Source organism: Balaenoptera musculus, chromosome 6, assembly GCF_009873245.2.
Source record: "Balaenoptera musculus isolate JJ_BM4_2016_0621 chromosome 6, mBalMus1.pri.v3, whole genome shotgun sequence".
Classification (NCBI taxonomy): domain Eukaryota; kingdom Metazoa; phylum Chordata; class Mammalia; order Artiodactyla; family Balaenopteridae; genus Balaenoptera; species Balaenoptera musculus.
The window spans coordinates 57,422,309-57,440,970 of record NC_045790.1 but is presented as its reverse complement, the minus strand read 5'-3'; the positions used below and the strand labels follow the sequence as shown (position 1 = coordinate 57,440,970).

At 36.7% G+C, this 18,662-nt stretch overlaps 1 protein-coding gene across 36 annotated transcripts in view; it reads right to left on the bottom strand.

Moving 5' to 3' along the window:
• PTPRD (protein tyrosine phosphatase receptor type D) overlaps nucleotides 1–18,662 on the bottom strand; it is a 2,174,486-nt gene that overhangs the window by 505,009 nt on the left and 1,650,815 nt on the right. The gene's annotated exons all lie outside the window — the stretch shown is intronic.

Here is an 18,662-nt window from a genome sequence, read left to right as displayed (position 1 = left end):
CGTGGTCTAGGCAAATATTCAACTGAGGCCCAGAGCATCAGATTCAGGTAGTCAGCAAAGCAGAGCGAGAGCACGGGGTGGGTGGAGGGACTGCATGGCCCTGGCCCTTCCGCCCAGTAAGACATCACCTAGGATCCTGGCAGCTGTAGCAGGGATGAAATCAGAGAGCAGAGAAGGATCTGGCCCTGCACTGGAGGCATGTGGGCACGGGGAATGGGATACGTCTCGAATTGTAGCCTCTACAAACAGAACTAGGAATAAAGTTTGCTTTTCAAAAGCGCTGAGGACTGCCGTCCCAGCACGCACCTGCCTCAGGGTACTGCATTCACTTGTCTCTCTGCCGAACTTTTCCTTCCCAGAAAGTCACCTTCTTAGATGCCCACCTTCGTTAAAGCAGCCCCGATTGCACCTCACCCCACACGGAGTCACTTTACATCCCCTTCCCCTGCCAAGTTGTTTCCTTCATAGTACTTATCACTCTCTCATTTATTTTACACACTCTTGTCTGTTTATTGACTCATCTCCCTACTGGAATGAAAGTTCCCTAAGAAAACAATCTTGTCTTTGTTGATGTCTGCTGCATCCCCAGTGCCTAGATCCACAGTGCCTGGGACACGGTCGGAACTCGGTAAATATTTGTCTATTTAATATAAGAATAAATTTCAAAGCAACACTGTCCAAACGCCATTTCTCATTTTCTAGAGTTTTGGGTTTTATGTGCTGCCACATGATTTATTATATAAATTAAGAGATGGCTAAATTGGTAAATAATAATAAATATAATCAGTTAGTGACCTTGAAACTTGTGAATTAATTCAGGCATAAATACTGCTCAAAATGCAGAACTTGAATGTTTTGATAGTTTAACAGAACACTGACAAAGCAAACTACAAGATATGCTCTGTTTCACAAAGAAAGGGAGCCCTTGGCACTTCTCTAAAAGATCAGAGTTATTGGTTAATCACTGAAAACATATACTCCTCTTGGATTGTTTTTTTCCTGGTTAAAAATAAAAAGGTTTTTAATGTTAGGATATCTACAGAACAACTGATATGTACCACATATATAATCAAAATCACTCCTTATAAAAAGAAATTAATTTTAAAATTCCCATCTTTTACATATAATTCTTAAAGTAATTTTAGGTCCTGAGGTCAGAACTTTAACAAAAACATGTTTCAAAAATAGGATATAAAAAAAAAAATAGGATATAGAAAGAAAAGATATGAGAAACTGAGGCATATACAAGCATTTGTTGTTTTTCTTCTCACTATAAAACTAACTGAAACAAGATTTTGCAATCACGAAAACTGAATGTTAAGTCAAAATAGGCATTCCCTAGGTAGAAGATTATCTAGTATCGAACTTTAAAATGAAACAAGACTGTGCCACTTAAACCAAAGGTACTTTTGTTTGTTTGCTTGCTTGTTTTATTGTGAGGTTGTAAAGAGAAATGAGAGATTTCAAACTATAATTAAGCATTTGACTACAATTAAATTATACATATAATATGCCCACTTCTCAGAACATAAGTAAGTCCTATGATATTATGTCAAAATCTGATTTAAGTCTTCTTGGTTTCTTACTCAACATTTTAGGGTCAACTAAAGTTCATTTCAAAGAATAAATCAGAGAAATTACCAAAGAATAAGCTATAAGAAAAACGCAAGGGAAAAGGGTTCAGCCCAACAAACTATAATAGCAGAAAAAAAAAAAACAACCTATAGTAATTGAAAGAGTATTATAACTGATTCAGTCATGGACGTACAGAAAAATAAAACTGAATGAGCAAACCAGACACAGCTTTTAAAATGTATAATGATTTCAAATAAGATTTTTTTTTTTAAGAAACATTGCGTATAAACTGGGGAAGGAAGGACTGTTTAGTTTGAGGATAAGTAATTGGCAATTTTGAAAAAAAAAATCTATTTAAAAGCTTGCCTTATACTACAACTACATGTCACTTACACATGATTTGAAGGCTAGATTATCAAACTATATTCTCCCCCTTGGAAACACCTATATTCTATGAGCTGCTTGGAAATATTTCACTTCTAAAATCAACTAATAATATCCTTTTCAAATTCAACTAAAAATTAACTCATGTAGATATTTTACTAAACTTAATACTATTTTCTAATAAATTGCTTCAGACAAACTAAAAATACCAATTTATGAATAGTAACAGAAAACGCTGATTGATTAAAGAACTGGCCATTTAGTTTGGCAGCTTTTTAAAAAAAATAATCTAGGGACTTCCCTGGTGGCGCAGCAATTGAGAATCCGCCTGCCAATGCAGGGGACACGGGTTCTATCCCTGGTCCGGGAAGACCCCACATGCCGCAGAGCAACTAAGCCCACGCGCCACTGAGTACTGAGCCTGTACTCTAGAGCCCGCGAGCCACAACTACTGAGCCCGTGCGCCACAACTATTGAGGCCACACGCCACAACTACTGAAGACCGTGTGCCTAGAGCCCATGCTCCAGCCCATGCGCCTAGAGAGAAGCCACTGCAATGAGAAGCCCACGCACCGCAACAAAGAGTAGCCCCCGCTCGCCACAACTAGAGAAAGCCCACGCGCAGTAACGAAGAACCAACGCAGCCAAAAATATAATAAATAAAAATAAATTTGCTAAAAAAATAAATTAAAAAAAAAATCTGTATTTATGTCAAACCTAACCTCACAATTCATCCCACCATCCCCTTCCCCCTCTGTGTCCACACATCTGTTCTCTATGTCTGCATCTGTATTCCTGCCCTGCAAACAGGTTCATTTGTACCATTTTTCTAGATTCCACATATATGCGTTAATATACGATGTTTGTTTTTCTCTTTCTGACTTACTTCACTCTGTATGACAGACTCTAGGTCCATCCACATCTCTAGTGGGAACATGTGGTATAGCACAGGGAGCTCAGCTCAATGCTGTGATGACCTAGATGGGTGGGATGGGGTGGGTGGTGGGAGGGAGGCCCAAGAGGGAGGGAATATATGTATACACATAGCTGATTCACTTTGTTGTACAGCAGAAACTAACACAACATTGTAAAGCAATTATACTCCAATTAAAAAAGAAATCTGTATACATATAACTCTTTATTGTAAATTTACAACATGCTTTATTTATACTTTCTTCTAGCAAAGCAGTACCTGGTTTGTGTGCTAGAAATAAACATAATGATATTTTCATGGTTATTTAATACTTTCAGGTACTTTTAATAACCACAGAGAAAAGGATCATCAATGACTTCGACTATATAAAATTTAAAATAAATATGTAAAAACAATTACTAAAGACCAATAAACAGACTTAAGGTACACTTGCTACAAACATGACAAAGAGTTAATATGCCTAATATATAAAGAATGTGAACTAATGAATAAAAACCCTTAGGCAAAGGAAATGTAGAGACAATTCATATAAAGGAATAAATGACTTGTAAACAAATATTAAGGAGAAAGTAACACTTCAGTAATTAAAGAAATTCATATTAAAACAATAATGAGGCAGTGTTTTGCCTATTAAATCAACAAGATTTAGATGATAATGTTTAAACTGACCAAGGGGAAAAGAAACTGGTATCTTCAGTCATTACTGGTGGCATTATTAGCACGTACACCCTCTCTGGAACACAATTTGTTGACATGTTTCAGAAAGACATAAAACTGCTCATATCCTTTGACCTAGGGATACCACTTCTATGTGTCAATGCTAAGAGAAACAATGCAAAATATAGAAAAATTTAGCCCAATTAAAATGTTCCTCAAAACTTTGTATTTGAAATAGTGAGAAAAATGGGAAAAAAACAAAAACAACGGCTACTAACAGGAATATAGACACATCTAGTCAATGAATTATTGGGCAGCCATTAAAGATGATAGTCATGATGAGGCAAGATGGAAACAATATATATTTATGCTAAAATGACAATGGACAAAGTACTGAATAGCAAACTCACCATACAGTATAAAGGACGAGAAAATTCTCTCAAGTCAGAACAGTGGGTTGTTTTCAGGTGATGGGATTATTAGTGACTTTTTGTTTGTTTGTTTCTAAATTTCCTATAATGAGGTTATACTACTTTTATGACTTTAAAATAGATGAATAAAAGTTAGCATATAGAAAGGTGAAAACAATAACACTTGACCACTGTATCAGAGCAAAATATTAGGAAAACTACTTTAGGTTCATGTTCTCTTTCAAATCACTTCATTATAACCCAAAAAAAGAGTAAGAAAAGCTTTTCTTACTCTGCTACTTGTCAGACATACCCAAGTGGAATGTTCCACATTTCTGTGCTTTTCTGTTCTCTACTCCGAGTGCGAGCTACCATCGGAGCTCAGTATTTAATTTGGTAGGCTTATAGTTACATACATTTAAAATACTAATAGATAAACTACACATTTCTGAAAACTAATCATGCCCATCCTTAATTTTTTTTCCAGATAATTAAACAACTGAAAATGATAAATTGCCCCTTTAACAGACTTAGCAACCTTTTGGCACCGAGTACATCAATTAACTACAGTACCATATTGGATCCAATATTGCATCTCCTACCGTGCATGTAACAATGTGTACAAGAGACTTCTATCAACAAGGATCAGTGCCATGTATGAATCACCATGTCACCTGAATTGAGAGTTCTCAGGATCCTTTCTATAATGACAAATTCAAGTTCTATGTTATTACCTAGAGCACTGCAACCCATGACTGCAGTGTGTGGGGCGGAGGAGACGGACTATTAAATCTTTCTGGGGTGAGAACGGGTGGCTGTTTTATATAGCTCCTGCCAATCATAATATTCCTGCGACCATCAAGATTTAGATCTGTAATTACAGAGGACCCTGATTTTCACCTTGGTTACTGATAGAGACGGTACATATAATCACAATAAAAAGCCAAGACTTGAAAAATGAGACTTTGCAAGAGGTTAGTGTCCCCAGGCTCTAGTGTATTGATTGGCTCGAAGTAGCCCTTGCACTTTCCCACTTTGTTACGGGGGCTGAGAATGCTGTAAAGCAGAAGCACTTCCATCCTTACCATGAATCCTCTTTGGTAAGGAAATTAAAAATTATAATAGTAAATCTGTTAGAAATAGAAAGAAGTTTTATTTTTTCTAACTGACAAATTTTCTGGGGAGATGGGTAGGAGACACAGTCCATGGTTCTGAGCAAACACCAATTTAGTACAGACCAAAACACCCTCAGCACTGTGTATGTACAATCCCTTGCCCCTGATGGAGACCTTTGTAGCTTTTTCAAAGCTGCGAGCATCGCCTAATACACAATTGATTGTATTCTTAACCGATTGTCTTTAAAAACCCTTATCCCTCAGAAACCTGTTTTTGTTCATTTTGATTATAAAGCTGGAGGTACATGGGGACAAAGAGAGTCTCAGAACTGATTAAGAATCAAACAAAAAACTACACCTAACTGTTGCTACATACTTTCTAAAGCATATTGAAAACAAAACAATTCCTTGCTATAGCTATAGTTACAATGCAAGAAAAAAAAACAAAAAAAACAAAGCTATCTATAAAATGCAAATGCTGCAACTAAAAATACCAGACCCATGGTGCTCCCTGTGGGAGGTGACAGGAACTCATGATGCGAAAGGAAAAGAGAAAGGCATTTGGGAACAATCACCTCAGGTTCTGTGACCAAAAGAGAAGCCAGTTAAGAGAAAGTAGGGCTCTGTTTCCAGGAACTATTACAAAGTCCTTTAACTTTTCATCCCTTCTCCTTTCCCTGGCTGTTCTATTACACCTCTACAGAAACCTGAAGTTGTGCCTTTAACCCTTGCCTCAGCCTCACGGAGGGTGTGGAGAGGTGGGAGGGGGGCGGTTAAAGTACTCTCTTAGTTTTGTCTCTATTGCTCTGCCTCTCATCCCCGCTGGATTGGCAGGGGTGAGTCTGGAGGTCCTCATCCGCCTTCACATTTCTTTCAATGACTTCTAACATGTTCTGATATATGCTTGTCAGTGTTAATTACAAGTGACATTAGATTGGTTTGATCCCTGACAAAATTCCAGAGCGTTGTAATAAAGCAGGACAGTAGGAAAGATGGCAAGAGGAGGCTAGGTAATGCTTTTGAATCCCCAGGATTTCTTTCAGGCCTCCCTCCTACCAAGTCTGGCCGTCCTAACAAAGACGCACATTTGCTCTGCTCTGCATAGGAAGCTTTAAGACATCAGACCTACAGGTTTGCTGACAACAGCCGGGTCTAAACCAGTTGTCCCATTAAGAGCATCCCCGTTCACTCTCACAGCATCCTGTTTGGATGTTAATTATATGATCACCCTATTGAGCCCTGTTTTCACCACTCCTTAAACCTTCACATACAGCTCTGCAGTGAAAAATGACTGAAGACTGACAGAAATCACTTGGAAAACAACAGAAAAGACTCACTGAAGAAATCTGAGAGGAGATGTGGTAGAACAGCTAAAACTCAATTTGTTTCCATATTTGCCTTCCATAGAAGAGTATTTCTCCGTATTAAGCAGGTACAAAATCAAACAGTATGCATTATTTGTCATTAGACAAAAAGCACAGAATCAGCTATCAATTCACTTTCCTTGAGGATGTATTTCTGAGATACATCATCTTTCACTTACATCTGACAGGTAGATTCTTTGCTAGTAAGATCAGTGGGTAGTCTCAGTATGTAAATGGTCTATATTTTACTACATGTGTGACCTTGAAAATATCAAATAATATCTCAGAACCATCAGGGAGACCAGTGTTGTCCAATCTAGCTTTGTGCAACAACAGAACTGTTCTATGTCTGTGCTGTTCCATATGACAGCCCTGTGCCACTCGTGGCTATTGACCACTTGAAATATAGCTAGGACAACTGAGTTCATAATTACATTTAATTTAAATAATACAGAGACTTGGTTTCTTATGGTAAAAATAAAACAGGATAAAGATCTGTCTCTTGTTCTTCCCTTGAGTCTTGTTTGAGAAAAAGCAGTAAACTCCTCATCAAAGCAGATGCTGTCTGATGAGGAAACTTCCATCATCTGAAAACCAGCAATGCATCAGCCAGAACTCCATTTCTGGGACAGTGTTAAGTACAAAAAGGAATGGACTTGGGTTCTGGAGACCAAGGTGGAAGGGCTAGCTGGGACAGTGAAGTCTCCTCAACACAAAGTTTAATCTAACATCCTTTCTAGCACCTTTGGAAGATCTCCCTCTCGCTCTGTGAGAAATGTTTATCCCTATGACAAAGAGGCTAATATGGTCCACTTTACAGACAGAAATGTGTTTAGTTTTCATTGAGAGATATGGAAACATAATGTAATGTGTCACTCTGGTACCTAAAAAATCCAAAAGGAAAAGGAGTCCTATGCTTAAAATATCTACAAGATAATTTATTTCTCCTTTACCTATAAGTGATACCATGTTCATGTAGGCTTGGGGATGCTAGCTTTTATCTATTTGCTTATTTCATTATTTTTCTCAATTCTAGTTGCAAAGAACGTTACTACTGGAAAATCCTACTACATCATTGTGCATCTTTTCTTCTAAATGATAAAAACTATCTTGAAAAACTTACGCAATCAGAAATGGTAGCAGGCCTTTCAAAAACATTTATTTAAAAATGTTCTTCACGTTTATATTACTTAGTCTATTTTTTTTAGTATGAACAATCATCACTAAGTGAGTAGTTTGCTATACTCCTTAAAGGGCTCTATCATTTTTTAAATGCTTTGAAATAAAATATCATCTAGAATGAGGCTAAGAAGATGCATATTTTTTAAAAAAAATTCATAGAAACTAACCATCTGTACAATAATCCATTGTCTGCTCTACCAAGGTGATGTATTAAGGATAATGAAGCATATGATTTAATAGCTGCCACAAATCCTTTTTCAAGTAGGATGGGTATAAATAATACAAAAAGATGGTCCAATAATAGCCAAATCCTAACCTAAGAACTACTCTATATGCTAGGTCACAGGAAATTAGTTAAGCTCAATTAACTGTGGAGCCAAGTGAAGTATGGCTAGGCAGTTAAGGCTCTAACCAGTGACTCTTATTCTAGTAGTGGTTCTTCATTTAGTGAAACCTGTAAGCCTTCCTATCATGGTGGAATTTGAGTAGCTTTTTTCCACATGACAATATAAAGCTCTCCAATTGGAAAAGGACATTATGCTAGCATGAATTTTCCAAAATCTTAAGAATCCAGATAGATCTCTGCCTGTTTGTCATTGCAAGCTCATCCTTACATTCCCACAGTGCCTTGCATTTATGGGAATAAGTGCAAGGCACTGTGGAAAGATTAATGTACGATACTCTAAAGAATAAATGCATAAATGGGAGAGCAGGTAAGTAAGTGAAGAAAATGAGGTTTCTAAGATCCTTACAGAAAACAAATGCAATTTCATATCCCTCTGAAACCTGGTTCTAACATTTATCAGCCCTTAGACTTTTGAGTTCTGATGGCCAGTTGTCAAGAAGTTACTTCCTTTGGTGACAAAGGTCTCCTTAGGCCAGCTTCCTATAAAGCATGAAAAAACCCCACAAAATCATACACACTCTTTGAATGCAAGTGTCTAAACATTAGCTCCTATTTGCAAGCTGAAGTATTCCTCTCCTAGCTATCTCTGTTAATACTGAAGTCTTCACAGGGCCTTATGAAATCAGTGAGGCAAATTTCTGATGACAGGAAATACAAGCGGTCATACAAGCCAGCTGTTTGGCCAAAAATGATTGCCTGGCTGTGCCTTACAGACATGGCACAGCCATTCACTGATAAGCTGGCACAGCTAGTCCTGTCCCCATGCCACCCAGGGAGTCCATCTAAAGTAAGATTAGAGGTTGCAAATCCTAGCGTTCAAATAATACTGGGCTGCGGAAAATTTCCATGGCTCAACATAAACAAGGGGCCTACGTGTGAGCCATATGCCACCTTCTAAAAAATGTACGCTTCACCAGGAGCATTCAGCACCAGCATATTTCCACACCGCAGTTCCTACTGCCCCTGCTTTCCTAAGCCTGGCTTGCCAGAACTGAGATCAATTTTATTAGATACCATTAGTCTCTGTTAGGGCGGTCATTTGAATAACAACAGATTGGCAAGTATAAAACTAAGGCACCTGTTGTACATTTGGCAGCCTGGATAAGGCCCCTTAAAAAGAAAACAAATACGAGCTATAATCATGCCAGGCAATGGCTTTTGGTTCAATAATGACCATGTGTCAGAATTAAGTGCATCTGGGAATTCCTACCACAGCCAGATGTAAAGGCAGATTTGTCCTGTCTAGTGGCATATGAGAAGATATACACAGCATACACAGATTTGGTTTTGTCTTGGTTTGGTAGGGAACTAGGTAAGTGGAACTTAGCTCAAGTAAAATAAAATTACTCAAGAGCAACTGACAATACTGTCATAAATTGTGGAGTTAAATATTAAACATACGGGTTTTAAGATCTGGGCTATGAACTAAATAACCTCTGATTTTTCTGGGCACACGGATTTGTTCACAAATTACTCAACAACAATGGGCCAATGTTACTAGGACACTGAGCCAAGCCATGGGTTAGGCATTAGAAATACCACTGGGGAAAAGATTTGGGTCTTGGCTTTGAGGTATTTGTAATGAATCAGACCATAAATAAGCAGTTAACAATGCAATGTTATGGACGCTCTATGTAAAATGTATTTGGGTCTCTTCTAGTGCATAAAGAAAGCATATCCAGGCTTGGCAGGATGGGAAGACTTCCTGGAAGAGTTGTCAGCTCTGCTAAGACCTGAAGGAAGAGGGGAATCAGGCAAAAATGGAAGGGGAAGGGAATTTCCAGGAAAGGGAGAAAGCATACTCAGAATTATACACCAAAGGGTCAAAGTAGTGCATCAGGGAAATATCAAATACTTTAGTATGGCTGGAATGTATGTGTGTTGACGGCAGGAGAAGGGAAATAGAGAAAACCATTATGAGAATGGCAAGGTGGCAAGAGACAAGGCAGGGAGAAAGACATCAAGGCCCAGGTGACCTCTGCTGAGTATTTCATCCTTTACATAGAGTGGAAGGAAGAGCCACTGGAATGTTTGAAGAAGGATGACATAAACAGATTTGAGTTTCTTAATGATCAGCCTGGCTACAGAGCACCGAAGCAACTATACAGAGTTCCCAACTAAACACAGAGAGGCTGCAATCCAGGCAAAAGACGATGAGGGTCTTGCCAACAGATGCCAGCTAACATATTAAAAGGTAGTGGATAATTTGGTTGAAAGAAAGTTAATATTTCTTTTGGTCTACTGGAATAACAAGAGATTATTTAGAGAAAACAGATTTTAAATGATGAATTTAAAATCAAGATTTAAATGGTATATTTCCTAGTTTTTTTGATAAAAAGAGATCAGTTTCAAGTTGAATCTGGGCAAGAGTAAAAATCCGATTCAATTCTATTGCACTTAGCCAATCATTTCTTAAAGTAATAGCTGAATATGCCTAACAATATTTATTGAACTTGTCATTCTTAATTTATAACTATTATCATCAAAAAGCATTTATTAAGAACCTAATTATGGAAGAACCCTCACTACACACCACCCAAAGAAGGTAGTACATGCCACTCCAGGCTCCTAGCAGGTTTTGTTTATAGATTAACCCACAGGAAAACATGACTAAATAGGACAGTGCATGCATGTGAGAAGCATTTTAGAAACCTGGGCAAAGAAGACTTGATTGTTAACACACAGTAAGAGCCATAAAAGACCAAAGCATTTTCCATGTAACATTATTTTATGTACCATGTCTGATTTAAAACTTCAGGGTGCTTTGTTGTCAGAGAAAAAATAATTTTCCAAATCATCAAACAAATGTAATATCCTTTCTTGTATTATTTATAAGACCATAATTAATCAGAAATAGGTCTCTGTAGCCTGACCAAAAAAAAAAAAGCTAAACTTTTATAAAAATGGGTTAAGTGGAAAAAAACTTATCGAATCATCCATCTGTTATTGATAATGAAATGAACATGTGAGCAGCGAAAATAAGAGTATTTTAGAAGACAGTATAATTGACAAAATTTCCCAGATACAGTTGTGCAGGGCAGGCAGCCAATAAATAGAACACATACATATCAGTCACTTGGCATAATTTCATTTCTTTGATGGGAGGCTGCTCTTCAGATATCTCTGCTGGATCTATAGTTCTCTTTGTAAAAATGCTTTTGATTCCCTACCTGTTGGGCAGCTATGAAAATGCCAGCCTTTGTGATTTTTAAAAACCTATTCTTGGTGGAAATATTTAATTTAACCACTTCTGTTCCAGGACTAACCCCAGGGCTCAGGCAGTTGTGTCACTGGCCTGAAAGCATATAATTTTAGAGCTGAAAGGCAACTGCCAAAAAAAAAAAAAAAGGTCACCCAGTCCAAACTAAACTGCTTAAGTTTAAAAAAAAAAAAAAATTAAATCCCTCCAGTCCCAGGCAGAGAAAGAAACAGAAGAGATTCTTCAGAAACGATAGGGTGAAAACCTACATAATTTTTAAGATTCTTCCTGAATTTGGGTTAAGAAAGCACTGTATCATGGTGTATACGCGCCTGGTACATATGAAATAAATTTTTTAAAAATTCATGTCAGACACAAGAATATATTGAGGGGTTAAGAGTGGAGTGGATAAAAGTTGGGATCGTAACTTAAAATCTTGGCTTTAAGCTCCATCTTTATTATATCTAGCTATGCAACCTTGGGCAAATATTTAACCTCTCTATGAATCAGCTTTTAAACTGGAGATAATAAAAAGCATATGACTTACATAGCGTTGTTTTCGAGATTAAAAATGACAGTGAAAGTAAAGTGCTATGCTGAATGCCTCGCACATAGTACGTGCTCAGTAAATGTTAGCAACCATCACAATTACAACTGTACACGTCAACCACTATTACTGTACTTCCAATACAAAGAACATTAAAAGAAATTTGTTTTCCACCTATCTCGATGTCCTGAGCATCATCAGAGATTTCAACTGAATAATTATTCTTCACGTTCATGATTTCAATTAAATTCAACTCAAAGTAAATTCAAAGAAAAGAGCATAGAGCACTTGAGTTGAGAATGAGAAAATGAGAGACTAATTAGGAGGATTTCAATGGATGCAAATTAGGACAGCCTGCAAGGAGAGAAAGGGGATTCCAAGAACGGAGGGTTGGTAGAACCAAAGAGGCGCCCGAGGGCAGAGTCTTCTCCCTTAGGGCAGGGGCTCTGATACTGCAGCAGGACAGAGCACCTGGGGCTACGCTGAGAGCAGAGGCTGGACACACAAGTTAGGATTAGCCTGCAAAAGGCTTTGACTGCTGTGCTGGGAATTTAGCACTTGAGTAGGCAGAATTGAAAAGCCTTGTATTTCAGAAAGCAAAAGTTTTTAGGAAGAATTGAAAAGGAGAAAGGAGAAAATGAGGTACCAAGAAAAAAGTAGACAAAAGTATGGGTGAAAGATTATATTTTAAGTTTGTAAAATGCAGAATGTGGGATACAGGAGAGCCTTCTATTTCTCAACTATCTAACAAGCCGGAAAAAAATTCAGATCTGGAACTCCAGAGAGAAGTTAGAAAATTTATTTTGAGAGTCATCTATGCAGAAATAAGTATTGCTTCTATGAGAAGTAGACAGGAATATCCCATTAAAGAGTACAGACAGTGACCTGAAGAGTCATATATAAAACAACAATGAGAGTTTAGAATGGAGATGGAGACCAAAGGCCAAAATATCAAATGAAGGGGAAACAATGTTGATGAAGAAAGTGAGGCTCAAAGAAGGGACTGAGAGAGAACTTCCATCCATGAGATAGTTCCAATGGAAGATGTTCCCCAAAATTTATCCCTCCAGTAAAATATTATAATTCCCTCCTTTCCCACCCAAGAAAAATGTGAAAATCACTACTTAGCCAGTAAACGGATTTAGAATATTTAAGACGTTTCTAATAGATTATTACCAACTGGCCAAATATTCCATTTAAATTAAGATATAAATTAAGATATAAGATAGAATTTATAACTAAAGATATAAAACCATGTATCTAAAAATCACATACTGAATCATTTCAACCAGAAAAGTCAAAACTAGTAGACTTATTTTGTTTCTCTCTTAAAATCCTTTAACAATATTTCAATTAAGTTACTATTACAAGTAGTTCAAATTTGTTTTTGCAGGGAGCCAGCAGTCTACTTGTACAGTAAGAAACCATTAGTGTGTGTACGATGTGTCCCTTCAATTGGGGTGGAAGGGGGATGGAGGAAAAAATTATTTTAAACTTTGAAAACAAATGTTTTCTGGCCCGTAATGGAACACTGGATCAGCATTTGATGTGTCTAGTCTAATTTTTCTCTGTGAAATTGTACTGGCGGATCTTAGGGAGAGACAGAAGGCAGTAAATTCCTATCCTCCATCAATACATTTGACCTCGGAGCAAACCCCACAACTGGCTACAGGCACCCACCATCCATCATTGCTCTTGAAACCTGATCTTTCATGGAAGGACAGCTGCGCTGGGCAAAGAGCTAAAGAGCTTTCTAAGATGCACTACCATTAAAAAAAAAAAAAAAAAAAAGGCAATTCTGTTGGTTCAGTGTTTTAATTAACTGCTTTTCTAAACATTTCTTCCCCCAGACTGCAGCTCAACATCAAATATCATCAGGAATCTATTAATACATTTTTGACTTTTAAGCAAAATGCTCTCTTTGTACATTGTAGGTAAAATCATTTCTAGCTTTTCCCTTAAAAGCTTTCTGAGATAAACAGCGTTCTATGGCATACTGATGTGTACAGACTTCAAAAAACGTGCTGGACAGGAAAAGGTAGTTCCAGCATCTGTAGTAATTATACCATGTACACAACAGAGTGCACATAGGGAAAATGTACACCAAACACCCATATCCAACAAGGCTTAATTTTTAAATCAGGTAGCAGTAATTTATAGCAGATAGCTAAAGATAGCAGAACTATATACAAACCAGCATCATTGAATATAGCATGTCCGTTACGTCATTCCTACATCCAGGAATTTTTTAATTTAAAAAATACAAAATAAGACAAATCCTTATCTAATTGGATCTTCATCACCTCTATGGCTATTTTCTCCATGTTACAGATGGTGAAACAAGACCCTAAGATGTTATATAATTTCTCCCAAGATCCCACAGATAATAAGTGACAAAACTAAGGTATAAATTCAGTTTTTCTTGCATCAAATTCATGTTCTTTTCACTGTCACCAAGAAAAAAAAAAAAAAAAGGAAGGAAAGAAGCTGGTCAAGATTTTGCAACCTTTAGCATTATCTTTATATACACTATATACCTACGCTTAAATAAGATTAAACAATAACTGATTTTCAATTATTTATAAAATCAGTACTAATATAAACCTTTTTGTTAATAAAGGGAGTCCATTTACTGAAGCTTAAAAAAAGAAGTCACTTGTTACTTGTGACCCAGTGAGATGATCACTTCATATATTTGAAAGTACACTATCTCCTAATCCCAAAGCAATACTGAGAAGCATAATTTTCTAAATGCAATTCACAAATCTGAATTTAGTTAGCTAGTGCTACATTAAAGAATATAGCTTGAGGGCCGTTGAAAAAAAGACAACTAAGAGTTTATAAACTCAGTCAATCTCATGAAACTGACAGAGTTAGGATGGTTAAAGCCAGTAAATAACAATATGTTCAAGGTCACAACGCTCCTGACATTGTTATCTGAATGTCAAAGCTAAGTCGTGTTTCTGGTCAGTGAATTCAAAGAACTAGGAGAAAGATGAGCTTCAGATGGCTGCTTTTGCTCTTATATTTTGTTGTAAGTGCTGAAGAAGCCCCAGGGGAGCCTGCCACCTAAGAGCAACCATTTGCAAAGGAAAGCAAAGCTTGCCTGCTGCAGGTGGAAAGCTAGGACTATTCAAGTGGTCTCGATACTGTGTGTCTATGGGTACACCTGATGTGCTGGCTTACGGACAGAATCAGCTGTCTTAGCTTTCTAAATTGTCATCTCTTTCATTTAATTTGCTGATCTATGACATACAGGGATTTGATCTGCGGGACAGCAGAGGTTGAAAAGCCAAGAAAAAGTTCAGTTTTGCTCTTTGTTTCTTGTAATTTAAAAAAAAAAAACTATAGAGTAACTGACAAACATTGATATGACCCTATTAAATACATCAGCATCAAATAGAAAACAATGAACAGAAAGATACTGAATGCATTACTTTGAGAGGGAGGAGGTGGGACATTGCAGGCAATTTTATTCTTTTTTCGCAACAAGTTGCTTTGAGGAGTGTGACAGTATAACTGGAGACAACACTTAAATTACTTTGCCTTAAAAATATTTTATAAATAAAATGTTGAGAAGAAAATGCAAACTGTTGATTACATAAAAGCAAATGGGTGATTTATTAAAGGGGAAACGAGGGGCATGGGCCTGAAATGTAATTTTGTGAGTTACATTTTTAAGAATTCTATTTCATTGATGTTTCAGTCTCGCACCATTGTCATGCCTCTATTATTTAGGTTACACTAGGTCAGAGACTTCTATAACGTGTAAGCATTCGCTCTTTGACCTCCCCAAGACTTATGACGTAAAGAAAACGCTGAACTTTTACATCTGAGGCTACAATTTCATATAATGAACAATCAGTAAGCACAAGCCATTTATTCTTTTAGCTATCTCTCTTAAGGGTTTGATTGTGGAGAGCTGAAACACATTTTTATTTTTAAAATGGGGGTGGGAGAATTTGGACGCTTTAATTGTCAAAACAAATGCAAGCCAAGCATGACATTTTAATAAGTGTTACCAACTACTAATTAGAAGCAAATGATATTATCCATATAGAAAACATATCCCCAAACAAACCTGTCCTTTGGTGGAAATGTCACTGTGCTATGAAATTAGAGAAGTGTAAACAAGGGCTGTTTGTTGCAATGAAATTTACTGATAAATCCCTCCTAAGCAATCTTCTTCCACATTATCAGCTTTCTTCTGTTGATGTGTTATATAGGAATCCTCAACCTTGTAGTTCACAGAAAGAACAACTCTTCTCTTTGCTCTTGGCAAATCATTGATAATATAAAAAGAAATGTTTTTAAACACTGACTTTGCTTGCGGCTGCAAGTTGCCTTTGTGCCATCACAAGTAAGTAGTTTTCTTAAAAGATTTTTTCAAAGAAACCAAACAGTACAAAGAAAAGAAAAATAACTCCATAAGGCAAAAACACACTCAGAGTAGGCCTCGCTTAAAATATAACTCATTTATTCAAACTAACCTTTCCAACCAAAAACTACTCTCCCTTTAAGAAAATAGGAACAAATAATACATTCTTTGAATACGCTGGAAAACCAAACACTTAATCTTTCTTATTTAGCACTTCATATATCTGTGCTTATAAAACTAATGCTAAAAGAATATTTTGTGGCCACTAAGTTGAATATATTACATTAAAGGTAAAGTTTATTTTCCAGATTCCCAGAAACTTCTGGGAATTAAAAGGGCACCCATGACCAAAGGTTAAATGTATACATTTAAAGATGTGAGCCTAAAAGTTTGATGCTCTCAGGACCATAAATTAGAGCATACGCATACTTCAACTCTCAGACTACCCACAAATACACACTGAAACTAGAGAAGGGTAGTTTTAAAGCAAAACCACCTTGAGAAATCCATCACTCCTGAAATGGCACTTCTAGTACGTGACTGTGTTAATGAATTCTTATTTATCCATAGAATCCTTTTAAAACTAGAAATGTTCAATGGCTTGATAAATCAAGTTTGGGCTGAAGGAAATCCAATATGCAAATACTTACAGGGTGCTCTTTTACAAATAGTTACCCTTGTCAGTTTGAAAAACTGAAAATCAACAAAAGAACAGTGTAAGTATACTTGACCTTATTGCCTAATGTCTATCAAGATTGCCACAGCTGGTTGATTTCAAATTTGTGAAACCGACACTTAAAAACGTATAGTGCATCTTCAGTGCGGGTCCCTCAAGTGCTGACTAAACTGTAGTCACAGCCTCAGATTCTCGTTCCACACAACTTGCACAGCACTCACAAAGCTAGTTTAATCACACCATCAATCTATGACTACGCATTCCTTAAAGTAATTCTGCTTCCTTTCTTTTTTAACCTTACATTATGCAAATAGCATCCTTATCAGTTATCCTTGACATACACTGAGAAACTGGGATCACATATGAATTTGCACAAATACCTCTCCTATGTTGCACACTCTGTGAAAAGTCATCCTTGTACCGCCATAGTGTAAGCTCTAAACCACGTTCTTGAAAAACCCTTCGGTCAATGTCTATGACTAACATCAGAGCATGAGTTAATAGGTTAAAAAGACAAAACAAAAACTTAGGGGACTGCCTACCTGATACTTTTTAAATGTCTCTCTAGGAAGGGTTTGCATATGCCATACTAGGGTACCTCCTGGATATAAGAACAGTTATACAGGCCCCTAGTGGCTTAGCAAATAGCAGCAGATGAGGGGATTCCGATTCTTAGTTCTCGACTTTGAGATATTCTGGCTGTAAATGAATGTCAATCTTAAAAGACAAATCAAATCACTGTATTTAATACTTTAAGTAGTTTTGCTTTTATGATTATCCACTGAAATACATATATATTAAAATAGAGCACTGTATTTCACTACTTTAGTAACTACAACTGCACTGGTCTAAGAAGAATTTGTGTTACATAACCTCCACAGTAAAATATTTAATTCATCCACCTCTTCACGTGTCATTACAAAAGTAATATATTACTCATATACATTAAAATATATTCGAGAGACACTTTTCCTCTTTGAATCTTATTTCTATTATACTATTATTACTTTGGGCTGTAAGAACAGATTATTTCTATGTAAAGTGCTCACTATTTAAAATGAAATATACATACAAACTGAATGCCACTTTTAAAACAGTAGAAATCTAAAATAAATGTGCTTCTGAACAACAGCCAGTGATAAAACTTACATTAGAGTGCACCTATTTACAAAGATCTACAATTAATAACACCCTTTAATCCTCATCCCCTAGCTGTCTTTCCTTTAAAAAAGAAAATTCTAGGCAGGCACATTTACAGCTTTTAGCAGTTTTTAACTGGACACAATCTGACAGCTGAATTCATGAAACTGACCAGCTTGTCAATTTCACACTTTGAAAGTACAATAATAGCTGATAGCATGAAGATGAATTTAAGAAATCTGTCACAGAATTGCTAGCTCCATTGAAAAGCAAAGTACAGTACATAATTATGGGAGGTGGGAGGTAGGAAAATTTTCTTTGTATTGTCCATTTAGGATGTCTGTTTCAAGCATTCGGACATTGAGCACTGAAATTTTATTCTCTCTTTGCTAAGCTAACAAAATAACATCTATCTGTGGCATGTAACAGAATGTTTTCTAAATAAGTACAATATTTATTAAGCTTTGTCCTGGATATCATCATACTAACAACATGGTATGATCTTTAAGTTGGTATATCTAAATATTCCTTTAATTCAGAATATTTCAAGTCTTGGCAGTACATCACCCTGGTTTTACTCAAGTTGAGTGGTGGATGTGTACACTTTGAAACAGTGATAGAACTGCCAAAATGGTCAGAAGTATCAATGGTTGGACTAACACCCCATATGTGTGCTACAGGATGGTTGGAAAAAG